Source organism: Balaenoptera musculus, chromosome 2, assembly GCF_009873245.2.
Source record: "Balaenoptera musculus isolate JJ_BM4_2016_0621 chromosome 2, mBalMus1.pri.v3, whole genome shotgun sequence".
Taxonomy (NCBI): domain Eukaryota; kingdom Metazoa; phylum Chordata; class Mammalia; order Artiodactyla; family Balaenopteridae; genus Balaenoptera; species Balaenoptera musculus.
In genome coordinates, this window is record NC_045786.1 from 150,882,329 (window position 1) to 150,899,955 (window position 17,627).

The following is a 17,627-nucleotide window of genomic DNA, read 5'->3' on the forward strand; positions in this document are numbered from 1 at the left end:
TGTAAGGTTAGGTTGTTTATTTGAGAAGTTTCTTGTTTCTTGAGGTAGGATTGTATTGCTATAAACTTCCCTCTTAGAACTGCTTTTGCTGCATCCCATAGGTTTTGGGTCATCGTGTTTTCATTGTCATTTGTTTCTAAGTAGTTTTTGATTTCCTCTTTGATTTCTTCAGTGATCTCTTGGTTATTAAGTAGTGTGTTGTTTAGCCTCCATGTGTTTGTAGTTTTTACAGATTTTTTCCTGTAATTGATATCTAGTCTCATAGCATTGTGGTCAGAAAAGATACTTGATAAGATTTCAATTTTCTTAAATTTACCAAGGCTTGATTTGTGACCCAAGATATGATCTATCCTGGAGAATGTTCCATGAGCACTTGAGAAGAAAGTGTATTCTCTTGTTTTTGGATGGAATGTCCTATAAATATCAATTAAGTCCATCTTGTTTAATGTATCATTTAAAGCTTTGTTTCCTTATTTATTTTCATTTTGGATGATCTGTCCATAGGTGAAAGTTGGGTGTTAAAGTCCCCTACTATAATTGTGTTACTGTCAATTTTCCCTTTTATGGCTGTTAGCATTTGCTTTATGTATTGAGGTGCTCTTATGTTGGGTGCATAAATATTTACAATTGTTATATCTTCTTTTTGGATTGATCCCTTGATCATTATGTAGTGCCCTTCTTTGTCTCTTGTAATAGTCTTTATTTTAAAGTCTATTTTGTCTGATATGAGAATTGCTACTCCAGCTTTCTTTTGATTTCCATTTGCATGGAATATCTTTTTCCATCCCCTCACTTTCAGTCTGTATGTGTCCCTAGGTCTGAAGTGGGTCTCTTGTGGACAGCATATATGTGGGTCTTGTCTTTGTGTTCATTCTGCCAGTCTATGTCTTTTAGTTCGAGCATTTAATCCATTTACATTTAAGGTAGTTATCGATATGTATGTTTCTGTTACCATTTTCTTAATTGTTTTGGGGTTGTTATTGTAGTTCTTTTCCTTCTCTTGTGTTTCCTGCCTAGAGAAGTTCCTTTAGCATTTGTTGTAAAGCTGCTTTGGTGGTGCTGAATTCTCTTAGCTTTTGCATGTCTGTAAAGGTTTTAATTTCTCTGTCGAACTTCCCCCAGTCTTAACATTTACCACACTTTATAGATTTTGATGGGTTATGTGACTGCAAGGGAGATTGAACCTCTCTCACCATTCACTTGTGCCCATACAATTTTGGGCAAGTCCTCAACCCTCACTCTATTTCAGATTCCTCATTTGTAAAAGAACAGCATAGGCCCAGGTAATATCAAACATCCCTTCTAGTGTCAACATCCTTTGATTGTTGGTACTTTTCTCTAGTTTTTAAACTTCGACATAAAGAGGTTTAAAAATATGCCATTTCAGGGACTACTGATACATACAACAACTTAAATGAATCTCAAAGGCATCATGATGAGTGAAATAAGCCAGTCTCAAAAGATTACATGTTATGTGATTTTATTTATGACATTCTTAAAAAGATAAAACTATAGTGACAGAGAACGGATCAGTGGTTGCCAGGGATGAGGGGTAGGGGAAAGATGTGACCCTCTACAAGGCAATTTTGGGCGGTGATGGAATTGTTCTGTATCCTAACTGTGATGGTGGTTACATGCAGCTATACATGTGCTAAAATTTATAGAACTGTACACCCAAAAAGTCAGTTTTACTGTATGACAATTAAAAAAATAAAATTAAAAAAATGCCTGGTCCAGTTCTTACTACCATACTGTTAGAAGGGCCTACTTAGCCTCATTCTGCATCAGCAACGTTTACTCTACACTTGCTGTGATTCAGAGCACATCTTGGGTTCCTAGGCCCATAGAAGTGGTTTCAGAAAACGTGTTTTTTTGTTTTTTTTTTTTAAGAAGAGTAAGGGAATATTAGATGTATTTGTTTTCTATTGCTGTATAACAAATTATCACAAACTTAGTGGCTTGAAACAACACCCATTGATGAACTCACATTTCTGTAGGTCAGAAGGCTGGCACAGCATGAATGGGTTCTCTGCTGAGGGTATCATAAAGCTGAAATCAGATGTTGACTGGACTGAATTCTCTTCAGGCTGAGGCTCTGGTGAAAAATCCATTTCCAAGCTCATTCTAGTTGTTGCAGTTGTAGGACTGAGGTCCCTGTTTTGTTGTGTGCTATTGGTAAGGATCACCCTCACCTCCTACACGCCACTCTCAGGTCCTTCCCACATGACCCCTGTGGTTAGTTCACATCATGGCTGTTTGCTTTCTTCCAGGCCGGATGGAGCACTTCTCTCTGACTTTCTCCTCTGCTATCAGCCAGAGAAAAGTCTTTTTGCTTTTATAGGACCCATAGATTAGGTTAGGCTCCCCCAGATAATCTCCTTATTTTAAAATCAACTTTGCCATATAAACATAACACAATCAGGGGACTGATATCTCATCATATTCACAGCCCCAGGACATGTACACAGAGCTGGTTGTGGGGAGAGGATCATGGGAGAGATCTTAGAATTCTGCCTGCCACAGGATATAAGCCAAAAGACAAAAAATATTTTGGTAAATGCAGGATTATTGATTGTATTGTATAATGTACCAAGCATGATCTGTGAGTCTGAAGATATAAATTCAAGCTATAGCTTCACTGGTAAGCTGTGTTATCATGGTCAAGAAACTTAACTTCTTTGGCCCCCAATTTTATCAAACTTAAAATGCTGATCTTGTTACCTGCTTTACGTATATATCATAGAGTGATTGTGAGACTTAATTGAGGTAATGTAGGTGAATATGTTTTACTCAGATCTAAAGTACTGTGTAAATATATTAGTTATTTCTGTTAATATTTTGGCTGACAGTGATCTGCTTAAACCTCTGCTCCAGGAATGTATTATTTCTAAAAAGAGAATAAAAGAGGGGCAAATTAGAGAAGGTCCCAAAGCCAAGATCAAGAAGCTTAGATTTAATTCAGCAGGTGACTTGGAGCTGAAGGAGGACATAAACAGAGGGCCTGGGTCAAAGAAACTGGCAAGGAAGACAATTCTTAAGGCAGAATGGTTTTCTATGGCGATGAGAGACAAAGGAGCCCGCTGAGGAAAAGGTTAAAATAATTAACATGGGAAATCCGTAAGATATAGATCAAGATCTGGGATGTAGGATTGAAAGAAAGGGGTGGAGAAGAGCTTTTACAATCCAGTCTCATTTTTCACAGAGGCATATCCATGTGAAGCATTTCTACCATTTGTGGTCCCTTGCCGTCCGTGGGGTGTATAGAGAATAGCAACTGACTTTAATAGCAATCTTAGCAAAACATAATTAAGAAGGCAAATCTACTGAAAAAGTAACATGATATTATACCCCAAGGCCAAGTACTTTATTCAGTTTTGTGGGGAGGGGGCTTGTGTTCAGCTGTGCTGGATCATCCTTGTAGCATTCTTCCCTTATTATCACAGGTAAGTAGCAGCTGCCTGCTCATAATAGACTGCCCAGTGTAGGCTAGAATTGGCGATGCTCCAGATTACGAGGAACAGTCAACTGACTCCACTCTTGGGATTCCAGATAGAGGGAGGAATTCATCCTCAGAGGGCCTAATCTGATTCCTAACTAGCTGTGGCCCCATAGCCACAGTGACATAACTTGTGAGGTAGAAGCGTGGAGCTCTTAAACACACAGATTCTGGAGTCAGCTTTCCTGGGTTCCCATCCCAGCTCCCTAATTTACTAGGGAATTAGGGCAAGTCACTTAACTTCTGTCTAAATTTCTTGCTGGCCAAAAAAATGGGGAAAGTAATTATAATCTAATCTCATAAAGCTGTTGGGATAATTAAATGAACTCATTAATTAATTTAATCACATAAAGTACTGGGATAATATCCAGGATAGAGTAAGTACTCAAAAAATTATTATTATTTTCTGGACTTAATTTAATTGGCCTTAACAACATTTATTAAGCTTCTTGAGCTTCAGGTTTTGCATTTGTAAAGTGAGGCAGTTAAACTCAATTTTATTTCTAGGGTACCTTCCAACTAACATTCTATTCTCCTGTATGATGCATGTTTTTATTTATTGCAATGCCAGTATTTTATGCTCTGATGCCATTATGCTTTAGTTATTGCTGCTTTATTTATTTATATTCATTCCCTGGTGAAAAGTAGCACTGTCCTACCTTTTTAGAAGCCTTTCATATGCCTTCACAATCTTAAAAAAATTTTTTTAAATCAAAGTACTGATTTGTACTGAAGCACAGTTTAAAAGGCTAGACTCACAGATTACTTATTAACTGCAAAAGAAAAAAATGTACCTTTATAGTGGAGAAATCTGGATCGAGGGACAATTTGATATTAGGTGCTTCTGACAGGATGTTCCTAAATTACCTGATCAAGCTAGATCTAACTTTGACCTCACAAGAAATTCAGGAGATAGAGGTATTGGTTGAATAGCATGAGGAAGCAATCAGAAAAATCCAGAATATGAGACATTTTACAGGACAACTGGCCTGGAGTCTTCAAAATGTCAATGTCATAAAGTGGGGTTTTTTTTTTTTGAATATTGAAAAATTATAGGGAATTCCCTGGTGGTCTAGTCATTAGGACTCTGTGCTTTCACTGCCAAGGGCTCAGGCCAAAAAAAAAAAGAAAAAAAAAGGAAAAATTATAGAGTGCTCATGTTGACACAACTCTGTGAATATACTAAAAACCACTGATCTGTACATTTTGAAAAGGTGAATTTTATGAAATGTGAAATATATCTCAATAAAGCTGTAAAAGCAAAGTCAAAATGCAAAATTAATAAAATGAATAAATAAGTGAATAAAAGTATGCTATCCCTCCATTCATTTTTTTTCCAAATGAAATTTAGAATTATTTTGTTGAGTTCTTTTAAAAAAGTCTGTAGGAATATTGATTGTCATTGAGTTGACCATAAATTAACTTTGAGAGCTGATATCCTTACAATTTTATATCTCAGGAACACTGTTTAGACTTTGATGTATTAACATCATCTTTCATCTCTTCCAATAACATACTGATGTTTTCTTTACATAGATTGTACACATCTCTCAGGATATCGATTGTTAGGTATTTCATTTCTTTGTTATCATGAATACAGTCTCTGTTTTTATATGATTACTAAATGTAACTGTAATTGTTTTATTAAGCGAGTCGAAAGTGTTCTGAGATGCATCAATTTATGAATAGAATCAATTTTTTGACTGTAGATGACAAAGTTAAGGTCAACTTGTATGTGGTGAGATGGGCTCCTATGTCTTCTTCCTGGGAATGAGCAGTTCTTTGGGTTGATATGGAGGAAAGCAGCTTTGCTGGCAGCTACTTCCCTCCTCCAGCTCTGAGACTTCCTGATTGAAAGCACTGCGAGACCTGCTGACCCCATTTCTTTCCAGATTTAATTATTCTTTTTGAAAGTTGGCTCTAACCTCAAGGGGATTTGAAACACAAGGCTCCAGTGGGGATGAAGCTTTAGACCCAAGATAACTATTCCTCTTGCTATTGAACAGCCTGGCAGGAGAACAATTTGCCCCTTGCCCTGAGCACTGTCATTTATTTTGATCGTTTTCATTCCTATCAAGTGTGCTGCTGGCTCAGAAGGCAGCCATCTGATACCTGAAGTGACTCCTTACATTACTTCCTTGTCTTTTCTCTTGTCTTGTAACAAGATAGCCCACTAAAATATGCCTGTTTGTGTACTAAGGAGCTGATATGGGCGTGGATGGCTATGATTTAGTAACCCTAAGGGGGAAAATACGGGGGCAATAAGAATAGTTATTGTGTGTTGATGAGCTCCTCTGCATCTATTTATTTCATTTAACTCTTACAACAGCCCTATGAGTAGTTAACTCTTATTTGTCCCCATTTTACAGATTGGGAAATGGAAGCTTAGAGATGTTATGTAAGTTGCCCAAGACGACAAATGGAAAGTGACAAATCTGCAAAGTGACTTAAACCTCCCAAATATGTTCTTAACCACTATTCCATACTGGCTCCCAAGTGGAAGAGGGTACCTTTCTAAAAATTTGGAGTCAGACAGACCTGAGTTTGAGTCCTGCCTCCCTTGCTTCCTAGTTCTATAACCTTTAGCAAGTCTACCTACCTCATAAAGCTTTGAGGATGCTATGAGATAATAAAGTGCATAAGTGCTTGGTCCAGTGAGTACTAAATGAATATCAGGTGTTTTCCTTCAAAAACGTATCAAGTGCTTTCTCTGTACCGGACCCTGTGCTAATCTGGGGGGACTTGGAGTTAAATACTGCACAGTCTGAGTCCTAAAGACCAGGGGGTTTGTAGATCTGGGGCTTGGGGGCTGAATCTGGCCTTCAGAAGTGTTCTGTTGGTCCACACATGCTTCAAAACTTTTGAATTAGTTGCAGACATTTAAAAATTGGGAGACTTTAATAAAAATCTGTATTTCCAGCTTTGGAAAGCTAGTAGAGATGGCAATACTGGGCCTATATTCTCACATGGCAGCAATCATCTAGGAGGCAGTTTGCCAATGTGGGAATGTGGGCCACAGTCCCCACCACTCCCTCTTGTATCTGAGGGGGTCAGTGGCCATTCACGGTTGCAGTTGTGCACTGTTTTCTTTTCGTTTTTTTTGGCCGTGCCATGTGCATGCAGGATCTTAGTTCCCCGACCAGGGATTGAACCCGTTCCCCCTGCAGTTGGAGCATGGAGTCTTAACCACTGGACCACCAGGGAAGTCCCTGCACTGTTTTCTTTAGTAAAGGAAGTGACATGCTTCATGTACCTATGATGCTCTTGACAGAAAACAAAAGGTAAATCAAGGGAACTGTGTGATTTAAGAAAAACAGATGAAATTTTTGTTTTCGTTTAAAAGCCAGGATTATTATCATGTCTGACCTGCTTCACTTATTTTTCTCATCTTTCTGGCCTCTGTAGGCATTTGAGTTTGCAACCCCTGGTATAAAGAGGTAACCTCATCACACTGTGGTCTGGAGGTAAGCCCCAGATGCTTTGGAAGTACAAAAGAAAGGCACTTGGCAGAGCCTGGGGCTTCAGAGGATGCTTCCAAGATCACGTGCCATTAGTAGGTGAGACCCAGAAGGACAGTGTCAGAGGTTTGGGAGGGGGGTGGAGTCGGGGAGCTGTTTGAGCCGACGGAACAGCATGGGAAAGGGCTCAGAGGTAGCAGCAACAGCCTGTCTGTTCTTTGATCTATTCACCTGCCTTTAACTTTCTACCCAGACCCCGTCCCAGGGGCAAGTGGAGTCTCTGGCTCTCTCATCACTGGGAGAGAAAAGATGACTGAACCCAGCTGATGGCTGAGACTTCCTGGCTCCATATACTAGCTGCACGCATATCCCGAGGTTCTCCTTGACTCACCAGACACACATATACCCTTGGGGACCACCTGTCAAAATCCCATCAACAGAGGCTCCTAATAGAAGAAGTCTTTATACCCATCACCCAGTTATACACCAACAATAATATAGGGCTATTTCTTCAGATGAGGGGCTGAGAATATTTTAGTGTTTAAATAATAGAAGTCAGAGTTCGTGTGGCAGGTAGAATTTATATCCCCTTACAAAATAACCACCCTAAATGCTGTTCCTGACAAAAGCAAGTTAAATTCCTCCCAGGGCAGTAAAGAGAAGCCTCCAGAGGTGAGGTGAGAGTATTTCTGGGAGAACCCAGAAAAGTGGAGAGAGAAGGAATCTAGCTCCTTTCAACATGAGAATGGAAACCTGTCTGAATGGACAGGGTCAGGGCCAGGGTCAGGCTCAGCCCAGAGGAAAAATAATGTTCTTCATAGTGGGTAGACTGAGAATTTTTTTATTTTTATTTTTTGAGGGCATCGGGAGCCCATTCTTACGAGGGGTCTGAGGGACTTGGCAAAGGCTGGGTGAAAGCTGAGGATGGAAGAGAATATTCAAGGTGAAGTTCAACCTAGAGTCAAGAAATTTGCTCCAGGGAGTTCCCTGGTGGCCTAGTGGTTAGGATTCGGGGCTTTCACCACCTTGGCCTGGGTTCAGTCCCTGGTCAGGGAACTGAGAACTGAGACCCTGTAAGCCGTGCAGTGTGGTCAAAAAAAAAAAAGATAAATTTGCTCCAAACCACAGTAAGATACCACTCCACACCCACGAGGATGGCTATAATCAAAAAAGGCAAAAAAAAAAAAAGGCAGACAACAAGTACCAGAGAGGATGTAGAGAAACTGAAACTCTCATACATTGTTGGTGGGAATGTAAAGTGATGCAGTCGCTTTGGAATACAGTCTGGCAGTTCCTCAAAATGTTAAACATAGAGTTACCATATGACCCAGAAATTCCACTCCTAGGTGTATACCCAAGAGAAATGAAAATATATGTTCACATTGAAACTTGTACACAGTGTTCATAGCAGCATTATTCATAATAGCCAAAATGTGGAAACAACCCAAATGTCCATCAACTGATGAGTGGGTAAACAAAATGTGTTACATATATTCATACAACAGAATATTCTTCGGCAATAAGAAGGAATGAAGTACCCATAGGTGATACATCATACATGAATCTTGAAAACATTATGCTAAATGAAAGAAGCCAGCCACAAAAGACTAGATATTATATGATTCTACGTATATGAAATGTCCAGAATAGGCCTATCCGTATAGAATGTAGATTAGCGGTTGCCAGGGGCTTAGGGCCAGGGTGGGAGGACAGGAAGGGGAGACTGGGAAGGAGAAGTGACTGCTACCGGGTACAGGTTTCTTTTTGGAGTCTTAAAAAAGCCCTAACATTAGATAGTGGTGATGGTTGTACAACTCTGTTAATATAATAAAGCCCACTGAATTGTACACTTCTTTTTAAATCCTATATTAGTCTTACTTTATTTTGCTAGCAGATTTCTTTTATTTTAATTTTTTTGGCTGCATCAGGTCTTAGTTGTGGCATGCGGGATGTTGTTTTATCGTTGCGGCACATGGGTTCTTCGTTGTGGCGAGGGCTTCTCTGTAGTTGTGGCACGTGGGGTCCAGAGCGCCTGGGCTCTGTAGTTTGTGGCATGCGGGCTTAGTTGCCCCACGCCATGTGGGATCTTAGTTGCCTGACCAGGGATCGAACCTGCGTCCCCTGCATTGGAAGGCAGATTCTTTACCACTGGACCACCAGGGAAGTCCCTGAATTGTACACTTTGAGAAGGTGAATTTTATGGTATGTGGAATTATATCTCAGTAAAGCTGATACTAAAAAAAATCTCTGCTCCAAGTTTCCTCACATTCCCTCTGAGATAAATAGAAGCCACAAGGGACTTTTGTCTCTCTCCCCTTATCTTGTAAAAAGATTCCTTAGCCTCTGTTTACGCATTAACTCCTTATCTGCTGGCTTTTCTTAAAGTTCTGCTTTAGACCCTTTTCTACTTATGCTCCATGAAGGCAGACTCCCAACTTTACCACTAATGGTTGTGTGATCTTGAGCAAGTTAGTTAACTTCCTGGCCTCAATTTCCTCATTTGAAAAATGAGGATAATTGCATTGTTACTGAATCAGGTCCAGCTGCTCGCCGCTGGAAAAAATAATACTCGAGAGAGAGAGAGAGACAAATGTTGGTAGAAAGGAAAGGTGCTTTTAATCAGAATGCCAGCAATCTGCGGAAATGGTGGACTCAGTGTCCCACAAAAACACCTCCGAAGATTCTGCTTGGCCATGAAAGTTTTTAAAGGGAAAAGGGGACGTAATCTCAGTTAATCACTGAGATAGGGGATTGGACTCATAGCCATCTCCCACCGTGTGCAGGCTTGTGTGCAGACTTGTCGACTCCTGGTAATCTTTCTTTAGATGCTATCTTGTTCACACAGTGTATTCGCGGGGAAGCTGGGGAAGAGATCTGGTCATCTGTTAATTACTTATTCTTCATTTCTACTTTCTTGATCTACGGAAAGAACTGACAAGTTAGGCAAGGTATTGCGTGATTGGAAGATTTGAAAGGTGTGCTAGCGCCAGAGATGAGTAAAGCATGGGGGTGCCTGACTTAAAGTTAGTGACAAGACAAAAGGGTGCCTCCTGCAGAGAGCTCTTTCCTGCAGAGAGCTTTTTCCTGCCAAAAGCTGCTTACAGGGACTCCTTCATAGGTTAAGTGTGAAGATAAAATAATTAAATATATGAAACCTATTTAGAACAGTACCTGGCACATAGTAAATTCTGTATTAGTATTTTTAACGATTGTTTACATATTAAAACCCTAGAACAGTATTTAGCACATGGTAAGTGCCCAATAAGATTAGCTATTATTCAACCATACCTCATAAAAAGATTAGCTATTATTAATTAATTAATTTTTATTAGAGAGGGTAATGGCAAGCTTGTCCAAGACTTTGCTCTCCTGTTGATGAACATTTGAGCTGTTTCCAATTTGGTGTAATTAATGAATAGTGCAACTTTGGGTATTTGCCCATCAGTTTCTCTAGGGTACACACTTAGGAGTAGATTGCTGAGTCACAGGGTATGTGGATCTTCCTATTTCCAGATAATGCCAAACTCTTTTCCAAAGTTTGTGATTCAGTTTACATTCCCACCTCCAACACTTGATATACTCATCATGTAAAATTTTACAGCTGGTATGTAACGATGGCATTGATTTTAATTTGCATTTCCATGCTTACTGATGAGGGGAGTGTCTTTGATTTACTCTTTTATGAAGATCCTGTTCAAGTTTCTTGTCCATTTCTTACTGGTTGATAAGTTTTTTTCTCGTCGATTTGTGAGAATTCTTCACGTGGTTTGGAAACTAGTGCTTTGTCTATTGCAAGTATTTTTTAAAAATTTATTTTATTGAAGTATAGTTGATTTACAATGTTGTGTTAATTTTTGCTGTACAGCAAAGTGATTCAGTTATACATATATTTACATTCTTTTTCATATTCTGTTCCATTATGGTTTATAACAGGATACTGAATCTAGTTCCCAGTGGTATACAGTAGGACCTTGCTGTTTGTCCATTCTCTATATAATAGTTTGCATCTGCTGACCCCAAACTCTCAATCCCCTCACCCCCGCCACCTCCTTGGCAACAATAAGTCTGTGCTCTATGTCTGTGAGTCTGTTTTGTAGTATTGCAAGTATTTTATATTACTCTGCTTGTCTTTTTGCTCTAACAATGGTATCTTTTGATGAATAGAAAATTTTAATTCTTAAGTAAGCAAATTTATGAATCTTTTCTATAATGGTAGTGCTTTTCGTGTCTTGTTTAAGAAATTCTTCCCTGTCTCAAGGTCTTCAATATGCTTTCCTGTACTATCTTGTAAAAGCTTTATAGTTTTCCCTTTTACACTTAGGTCAATTCCACCTGGAATTGACTATTGTGTATGAGGTGAGATACAAGTGCAATTTCAATTTTTTTCTACATGGATACTCAATTTTATCAGCACCATTTATTAAAAAATCTGTTCTTTTCTCACTGCTCTGCAGGCCACCTCTGTCAGGTAGCAAGTAACCATATGTGTAGGTCTGCTTGGGGGCTCCTTATTCTGTTCCTGTTTCAGCAAGTCCTCTCAGCTTGTTCTCCTTATTCAATAGTGCGTTACATCTTGGCCCTTTACCTTGAGAATCTGCTTATCAAGTTCCACACACATACACACACACACAAACTGAAAACTAAATAAAACAAAAACAGTTTTCTCAATCAGTATACATCTCAAGATCTAACTGGAGGGTAGGGGGCAGGGGTTTTTTCTTTTTCCAGCTGGAAGGGAACAAAGAAGCATGTAGATATAGTTGTGTCTCTTTTATTTGACAGCTGCCTTATTCTAGCGACATCAGTATGGGGTTGAAAACAACAGTCAGAGATGGGCAGAACCAAGGGAATCATTGAGGACAGTCAGGCCACATTTTCTGAATCCTTTGTAACTCTGGGTGCTGCAGCTCTATTGGCTTAACTTGGGCTTTTTTTTTGGATGCAACCAAAGGCATCCTAACTTATCCATAAGCTATCTTAAATACAGACTTGAATGCAGGAACAAGTAAAAAGGCCTCTTCATGAAAAGGAAAACAGCTGTTACAAAAATATGAATTTTATTCTATAGGAAGGTAGTATGTAATAACAATAATAATGATAATGATGATAGTTATAGCTAACTTCTGCCAAGCCAGGCATGGTGGCTAGGAAATTTACAGATAATATACCATTACATTTATGACATTATTCAATGGTTATGACCTCCCAGTGCTGTTCTTTTCCCAGGACCACAGATGTTAAGTAACTCTCCCAATGTCACACAGTTAATAGGATTCAAAGGTCTGGCTCCAACACACTTATCAATTGCTCTTTTGACTTAGAGTTTTTTATTAAATAGGGAAAATTAAATTCTTCCAGAAGAGTAAGATTTGGGGCAAAGGGGAATTCTACCTCACTATTGGTAGGACATTAAGTGGATAACCTTCCTAGAGAGTAGTTTGGTATTAAATTAAACGTATTAAATGTATTAAATGTATTAAATACCTGAAAATGTTTATTGTCTTTTAAACACTAATTCTACTTTTTAAAAATAAGCAGTGCCCCCAAAGAAAGATTTTCAAGGATGTTTATAGCAAAATAATTTTTAGCAGTAAAAATAGAGCTTTCATTAAATAAATGTTAGGAACTAAAACACTATTGCAGCTATTAAGAATAATGTTTTAGAGTCTTTAATGGAAAGAAAAAATGCTATCTTAAGTGAAAGAAGCAGATTACAAGACAATATTCACAGCAGGATTTCTATTTTATATATTATTTAAAAGTCAAGAAGAATATACTGTAAAATGATAGTAGTGATTATCTCTGCAGGGTGAGATTATGGATAATATAAGTTTTCTTCTTTTACTTTTCTGAAAGTTTCAAGTTTCAGCTGTGAACTTCCAGAATATATTATTGATGAAAATTTCAAAGATATTCAAAAATAGAGAGCACAGAAAAGTGAAACTGATGAATACACCACCGACTTTAACAATTTTCAACACAGGGCCAATCTTGCCTATCATATACCCTTTCCTATTCCCTCTCCCGGATTATTTTGATGCAAATCTCAAACATTATATTTCATTTGTAAAACTTTCATTATGTTTCTCTAAAAGACAGACTCCTGTTTAAAAACCACAACCACAGTACCACTGTCACGCCTAAATTTAAAAAAATAATTCCTTGATATCATCAAATATCCAGTGTTTGAATTTCCCTGATTGTCTTAAAATTAGGCTTTACATGTTTTTTTTAATGTGTTCTTGGTTTTGCTTTACACACACACAGTTTTGCCTACCTGAATTGAGATCCAAGTAAGTTTTATCCCTTGTCATTGGTTGATATATCTCATGGAACTGAGCAGAATCCTGCAGGGCCCCTCCAAGTACAAAGGCCCCTCCATGTCCCCTGCCTCTTGTTTGTAGAAAAACTGAAGTCTCCCAGGCCTCCCTGTGTCACAAAAGAGCAGGCTCAAGCAGTTAATGATCAGGACAACAGAGTCACAGAATCTTTCAGCATCTGAGTTGTTTTACAGATACTATAACTGCCACCAGAGGGATGACCAGACTGCAGCCATGACTTAAGCTGCTCCATCTTGAGCAGTACTGAATCTATGGCTAGCACAATTCCAAGAACTGGCCGTAAGAGAATGGGATTAACACTGTTGCTCATAATAATCTATATCTTTGTGGGCATCAAAATAATTGTAGCTTGTTCTGGCCATATACGTAAGCAGGCAACTAAAATTGTCAGCCAAGAGAGGCTACAGACCCATGTCAACATCTTCCACTCTGAGAATAGGGCGCCCTATGTTAGCATGACGAAGTAAAAGAAGACAGACCTTCACCCATAATCCCATAGAAATGGAATGATGTTCTGACAAGTGGGGATTTACAAGCAGCTTTTGGCAGGAAAGAGCTCTCTGCAGGAGGCCCCTTTTGTTTTGTCACTTTAGCAAAGCTATATTGTAACTAACCTCAAACCAGGCACCATCAGGCTCTACTCATCTCCAGCCCAAGCACACCTTTCCAATCTTTTGATCACAAAATACCTTCCCTAACCTGTTAGTTCTTTCCATAGATCAAAGAAGTAGAAATGAAGAATAAGTAATTAACAGATGACCAGATCTCTTCCCCAGCTTCCCTGTCAGTAATCTCGTGAATAAACTGTGTGAACGAGGTAGCATCTGAAGAAAGGTCGCAAGGAGTCGACAAGCCTGCACACAGTGGGAGATGGCTACGTCTGATCCCCTAACTCAATGATTAACTGAGATTACTTCCCCTTTTCCCTTTAAAAACTTTCATGGGCAAGCAGAATCTTCAGAGTTAGTTTTGGGACACGAGTCTGCCTTCTCCCCAGATTGCCAGCTTTCTGACTAAAAGCAACGTTTTCCGTTTCTACCAGCACTCTCCAGTACTGATTTTCTAGTGGTGAGCAGCTGAACCTGAGTTCAGTAACATCATTTCTCTTTTACTTATAGGTTCCCCCTCCATCTCTTTTATTTATGTATTTCTTATGCAATATTTTGTTGAAGAAACTAGGTCATTTGCCTTGTAGAGTTTCCTATAACCTCTACTTTCTATCTTTGTGATGTTGTTCCTCCTCTGTTTCCTGTAAATTTTTAATTAGATATAAAGGCCTGGTTGGATTCAGGGTTTTGTTTTGCTTTATTTTTGCGGTGCGGTGGGGGGAGGGATACAGCAGCTTCACAGATAGTAGTGTTTACTTCTTTTTTTTGTTTGTTTAAGTATTTGTTTATTTATTTATTTATGGCTGTGTTGGGTCTTCGTTTCTGTGCGAGGGCTTTCTCTAGTTGTGGCAAGCTGGGGCCACTCTTCATCGCGGTGCGCGGGCCTCTCACTATCGCGGCCTCTCTTGTTGTGGAGCACAGGCTCCAGACACGCAGGCTCAGTAATTGTGGCTCACGGGCCCAGCTGCTCCGCGGCAAGTGGGATCTTCCCAGACCAGGGCTCGAACCCGTGTCCCCTGCATTGGCAGGCAGACTCTCAACCACTGCGCCACCAGGGAAGCCCCAGTAGTGTTTACTTCTATTAGGAAGATCCAAAGTCTGCTTGTGTTTCCCGTGATGTTAGCAGCCATTTATGATCATTGCTACACCATAAATCATTAGTAATTGCAAATTGGTGATGTTCAATCATTCCTTTTCCATTTATTAGTTGAAATATTCTGTAAAAGAGAATTTTCCCTTCATCAACTATTTGACTACCCTTTGGAACAGATCACAAAGGGAAGAGAGAATGGATGCTCAGTTCTTTCTCTTTATTGACCAGCTTTTAAAATAATTAAGTGGTTTCCTAGTATTCTTCAGAAGTGACTTTTTGGTGGGGGGGTATCGTTGTAAACTTTATGGAGTTAAACATATTTGATGTGCTTCAATCCATTGATGATTTTAGCCAATTGATGATCAAATTGTCCCACCTTTAGCAAGTGGGAGGCTCTTCATGTTGACTTCTGAATCCTTTTGACCCAACCCCACTAGTCTGATAACTTCCATGGTTTCTGGTATGACAAAATATTCCAGGATCATCTTACACATTTCCATCCCCCGATCTGGAATGAGTCATAAAAACTACCCTTTGAGGAATACTTCCAGATAGATAGACAGGCAGATAAAGTATGGGGAGGAGGGTATATACCGCAAAAGATTGCACCCTGGAGCTTATTTCTGAGAACCACATTAAAAAAAATTTAGTGTTTCTCTTTTTCTGATTTCAGAAAGATTTTATTCTCTGTGGAAAATTTTAAATGTAGAAAAGCAAATAGAAGAAAATAAAAACCACCTGCAATTCTATAATCCAATTTCCATGAAGTTGGTGTATATCCTTCTGGGCTTCTAAAGGGCATTTTAACTGCTCTTTTTTTTGCCAGCAGATACCATCAGTGACTTGCCTGGGGTCTCTCAGCAAGTAAGCGAAAGAGTCCACCCTGGAACTCAGCTGCTGAATCCTGAACTTCACTGTGCTCTGTTGTAGCAGGAGCAGAGGAGCTCGCCCCTCCCCCAGTATTACTTTACACATTTATCTATATGGCACTTTTAAAACTGATTGTAAAATTAAAAAAAAAATCTGTGTCTACTACTGAACTATGGACTTCTCAGTGGGGCAGGGACATCATCTTATTTACATCAGTATTCTCAAAACAAGGTGTGGTGCTTAATAGTGGCTCGGTACCTGGGTCATGGTAGACCCCCTAATAACTGTTCCTTCCAGGCAGGGAGTGGGAGACAACTAGGTCTCCATGGCCTCTCACAGACTGGAATTGCAGGTGTCCTAGATTTTCTTAGACTGACCTGGTTTTCTTCCAAAGAAACGGTTTGTCGCACCCCATCATTCAAGAAACAGGATATTTTCTTGAAAACATGATGTAGGAATGTGTGAGGATGTAACCTTCCAGACATTTCACGGTGAGGCAGCTCCCTTCAGCCCATCAATTTTCTGGAGATTGAGGCAGCTGTGAGCTGTTAGCAGCCAACATTCACAGCAGCTGAGTGATGGGCATACTGGCCTGCTCAAGGGGACCTGGGCAGAACACTAACTGTGTGCACCACACCACCTAAAATTATCTACCACCAGGGCCACTTGTACCATAGTTTAGAAAGTCTGGGTATACAGAATGGCATTGTGAATGCAGTGCCTTAGGTGGTGTTTTGTGGAAAGTCTTTGAGGGGGAGGAGTCTGGAGGAAGGGGTACTGGACGGAAGTCTGTGGAAGTCTAGTCATGGGATGTGTGGGGAGCTTGACAATGCTTGTGGTGATAGGAATGGGGAGGAAGAGAACGATGGGAAGGGTTATAGAAGGAAGTGTCAAGAGGCTGAGTTCGTGATGAGGGGTTGAGAAGAATGAAGGAAAAAGGATGACTTGGGTTAGAACCTGGGGGCTTGGGAGAATAGCAGTGCCTGGGAAGGCATAGAGATTCTGGGTGAGGAAGCCAACTTGGTCCTTCTGTCAAGACCAAGAGATCAGTTCTCTAGCACGAATGTTTGTGGAAATATCCTCTCCTTTGCTTTTGTCTGGAATATCCATTGTTAAAAAAGTAAGGATTTGGACTTCCCTGGTAGCGCGGTGGTTAAGAATTCACCTGCCAATGCTGGGGACACGGGTTCGAGCCCTGGTCTGGAAAGATCCCACATGCTGCGGAGCAACTAAGCCCGTGCGCCACAACTACTGAGCCTGTATGCCACAGCTACTGAAGCCCATGTGCCTAGAGCCCGTGCTCTGCAGCAAGAGAAGCCACCGCAATGAGAAGCCCCCACACCGCAACGATTGAGAAAGCCCGTGCGCAGCAATGAAGACCCAACATAACCAAAAATAAATAAATAAATTAAATAAATTTAAAAAAAGAACTGTGCACTCCGGGACTTCCCTGGTAGTCCAGTGGTTAAGACTCCAAGTTTGCAATGCAGGGGGCCCAGGTTCGATCCCTGGTCAGGGAACAAGATCCTGCATGCCACAACTAAAAGATCTTGCATGCCACAACTAAGACCCGGCACAGCCAAATAAATAAATAAATAAATATTAAAAAAGAAAAAAGTAAGGATTTGCTGCCCCCCAGATTTTAGCAAAAGGAGCAGGCTAGGTGGATGTCAAAACCCATCTGTCTCCTCTTCCTACAGAAATTCCAACCCATCCACCTGCCCCACGAGCAGGGTAGGGCCAGGGTGTCAGGAGCTCCCA

General features: G+C 40.0%; 1 non-coding gene across 1 annotated transcript; it reads left to right on the plus strand.

Annotated features, from left to right (window-relative positions):
• The first annotated feature begins 17,313 nt into the window (after window positions 1–17,313).
• TRNAC-GCA lies at window positions 17,314–17,386 on the plus strand. Its single transcript has one exon. It is a non-coding gene; the product is annotated as a tRNA-Cys (tRNA).
• The last annotated feature ends 241 nt before the right edge of the window (window positions 17,387–17,627 follow it).